Genomic DNA, 3,516 nt, shown 5'->3' on the forward strand with positions numbered 1-3,516 from the left:
GAGTGTTGCTAAATGTACCCCCTTTTATACTGAATGCACCCCCTCCTTCAACTTTTACATTAATATAATTTAAACCCTTTTATTTTTCTTTCATTTTTTATCTTTAATTATTATTATTACTAGTATTTGTTTTTAAAACGTTATTTTATTTAAAAAGAAACATTTTTTGATTATTTGAAAAATAATCGTTTTCTTACGTTTTAAATTAAAGCGAGTCATTTTAATTTTGAAATTGATTTTTTTGTTTATAGCGGCTTGAAGTGGGTATGCGAATGCGGTTTGTATAAACAATGATACACAAAAAATTAAATGAAGCTTTAAAGCCAGCCAACTTAACTAATGTTTTATTTTCTTTTTATGTCTTATTACTTTTAATAAATAAAAGTTGTTAATTATATTAAAAAACATATTAATATAATAATAATACTAATAAAAATAAAAATAGAAAGATGAGAGAACTAAAATACGAAATAAATAAAAAATATAAGGCAAATTGGAAAATAATAATCCCATCTTTCTTAATTTGGCCGATAATAATCCCAAGTCACTTATTAGCCAATAATAATCCGACTTCGTCCAATTTTTTTTGTAAAATAGTCCACCGTTAAAATAGCTTAACGGAGTTAAGTGTTTTTCCGAATTACAAACCGATGTTTTAGGGCTTTTGATCAGAACGAGGATACGAGTCGATTGATGTAAAACTTACCTCGAAATACTGCCCCCAACCCACGAAAATGGTGCTTCAATTCGGGTGTTTAACTTCCAATTAACAAAATTCAAGCCATTTCAAACACAGTTTCGAGGTAAGTTTTACATCAATCGACTCGTATTCTCGTTCTGATCAAAAGCCCTAAAGCATCGGTTTGTAATTCGGAAAAACATTTAACTCCGTTAAGCTTATTTTAATGGCAGACTATTTTACAAAAAAAAATTGGACGAGGTCGGATTATTATTGGCTAATAACTGACTTGAGATTATTATCGGCCACTTTCAGAAAGATGGGATTATTATTTTCCAATTTGCCAAAATATAAAAACAACTGTTTTTTTTTTTCAAAAAAAAAGTTCTGAAACTTTTTTATTGTATAAAAAATATCTTTTTTTATTAATTTAGTGATGCTTTATAGAAAAATAATAAAACACTAGTAAGAGAAAGTGTCTTCAAATTATAGAAACACAATAGTTTTCAAAATCAATATTTGAATTGTTTAGAGTGGTGAAATTTAACAACTTTTAAATTATATTTTTAGAAAGAGGGGTATGACTAGTAAAAAAGGGGGTGCATTTAGCCAACCCCTTTTGCATTTAATTATAAAAAAAACAATATTTCTCATTGCTACCACTTTGGGTTTGTAAAGAATCCTATTTATTCGAGTGAGTATATTCACTGTTTGGTGAAGCGAAAAAAAGAAAGTTCTTTAGAGCATTCTCATCCAGTCCATTAAAGTGATCTTTACCTTCAAAATATAAAAAAACTTGCTAAAAACCCACTCCAACCTATCCACTATATCTAGACCTTAACCTTAAATATTAAAAAAAAAGCCACAGTAACTTTTTATACATAAAAAGCTACTGTAGCTCTCTATTTCCAACAACCACATCTCATTTCATCTTCTCCCGCCCCTCTCCTCTACACATCGATTACCAGCAACAAATTCAACCAAACTACTGCACTTGCTAGGTTCGGATTTGAGGGTTTCTATTTGAAAACACTTCCGATTTGTAAACATTGGCGATGATACGGCTTCGGTCACACACAAAAACACACACTTGCTCGGTCCAGTCTACTCATCATCAGTCATCGCAAGTAATCGAGAGATCCAAACACTTCGAATAAGATCCACACTTGTCGCATTTCTATTTCACCTGTCGCGGACCTTGAATATGTTCTGAATTCCGTGAAGAAAGGTTAGTGGTTTTTGATTATGTTCTGTGTTTTTGATCATGTTCTGAATTCTGTGAAGAAAGGTTAGTGGTTTTGTGATTGTTTTGTAGAGCTGCATTTTGGACCTTGAATTTGTTAAGAGTTATTACTTTTGAATGAGGGAGGTTATGTTAAGCACTAGGGTTAGGGATTAGGATTATGTTGTAAGATGATAAAATAGTGAATTGATTATTACTGAATAATGCGTTACAATATACAAACGCAAACCCTAGATACCTAATATCTGATATCCAGTAGATGTTAGTTTGCAGCAAAATGTATTATGACTATGTGTATGAGTGTATGGTGCGTGGGAAGAATTAGGTATGATATGAAAACAAAATGCAGCTATTTGAAACAGATGTGGTATTTAGGGTTTGGCTGTTTGTGTTCATTTTGGTTAACTTAAGATCGATGTTTTTACTAGGTGCTGAAGTTGAATTGTAATGCAGGTGACGAGCTTGAACTTTCGGAAGCTATTAGAGATTATCATGATAGTACTGGATTGCCTCATATAGTAAGTTGAACTGTTGAAGGTTGAACTAGCTAGTATTGAATGTCGAAACTGATATCAGATATTTTGTGTTACTTATATGTGATGGTGAAAGTAGTGTTGTCAAGAGTGGCTATGGAAATGTGGTAATTGAGTATTTCATGTCACTATATAATATATGATTTAGATTTTCATCTCTTTTTGCTGAACGAAGACAGACCGAAACTCTATCTATTTAGATTGAAACATTTTGTGGTGATATTGCTCCTTTTTTAATGATGCTGGCCAAAAATATATAGTCTTTGTGCCCTGGGTAGAAACAATAATTGACCCTACATGCAGTGGCGGATCTTGGATTCGAAAAAATGTCAATTTTTTCCAAAATTTACACTAATTTTACACTACCGCCGGAACGCCAAGCCGTAGCGGACGCCACCCCTTAATACATAGTACATCCGCCCCTGCCTACATGCATATAGTTTGAAGCTTTTAATGATTATACAACATTCAAATCAACCTTACAATACATAATCGTTTGATGGATATACATCATGATGCTTCCTTGTAGGTCCCTTTTTGTCGGAGGATGACGAACCTCAAACCTTGTTATACTAACCCACTAGCGAGTGCGGAATCCAAGCTAGCGAGCAAACCGAGATTAAGCAAGTATAAACACAAACACACGGGTTCACCGATTAACACAACTTGTATTAATGCAAATGAAGGTTTCGGTTACAAGCACAATGTTTACAAACCTAACTTGTAAACTCTCAAAGTGTGTGTGTGAGTTCCGGACAGAAAGCTCTCAAGAAGTCTCTCTCTCTTTCGGTGTGTGCACCTATGTGAACTCTCAGAACTGTCTAACACAACACACTGCATGGGTATTTATACCCAGCTCATGATGTGCAGTCCGAAGGATCCGATAGATGGTCCGAAGGATCATCTATCGAAGACAAGTCACTCGAAAGAACAGCAGGGACCTCGAAAGATCACCTTTCGAGGCCTAATCATTCGAAGCATATCTTTCGATGAGATCGAAGGATCCACATCATCCTTCGATCTCTTATCCTTCGAGACAGTACATCTTTCAACTTTTACCA

The 3,516-nt window shown here is 33.8% G+C and overlaps 1 long non-coding RNA gene across 1 annotated transcript; it reads left to right on the forward strand.

The window, feature by feature from the left end:
* Positions 1-1,423: 1,423 nt before the first annotated feature.
* On the forward strand, positions 1,424-2,625 carry LOC118492225. Its single transcript, XR_004892658.1, has 2 exons — positions 1,424-1,907; positions 2,351-2,625. It is a non-coding gene; the product is annotated as an uncharacterized LOC118492225 (long non-coding RNA).
* The last annotated feature ends 891 nt before the right edge of the window (positions 2,626-3,516 follow it).

The sequence above is a fragment of the Helianthus annuus genome, chromosome 5, assembly GCF_002127325.2.
Source record: "Helianthus annuus cultivar XRQ/B chromosome 5, HanXRQr2.0-SUNRISE, whole genome shotgun sequence".
In the NCBI taxonomy this organism is placed as follows: Eukaryota; Viridiplantae; Streptophyta; class Magnoliopsida; order Asterales; family Asteraceae; genus Helianthus; species Helianthus annuus.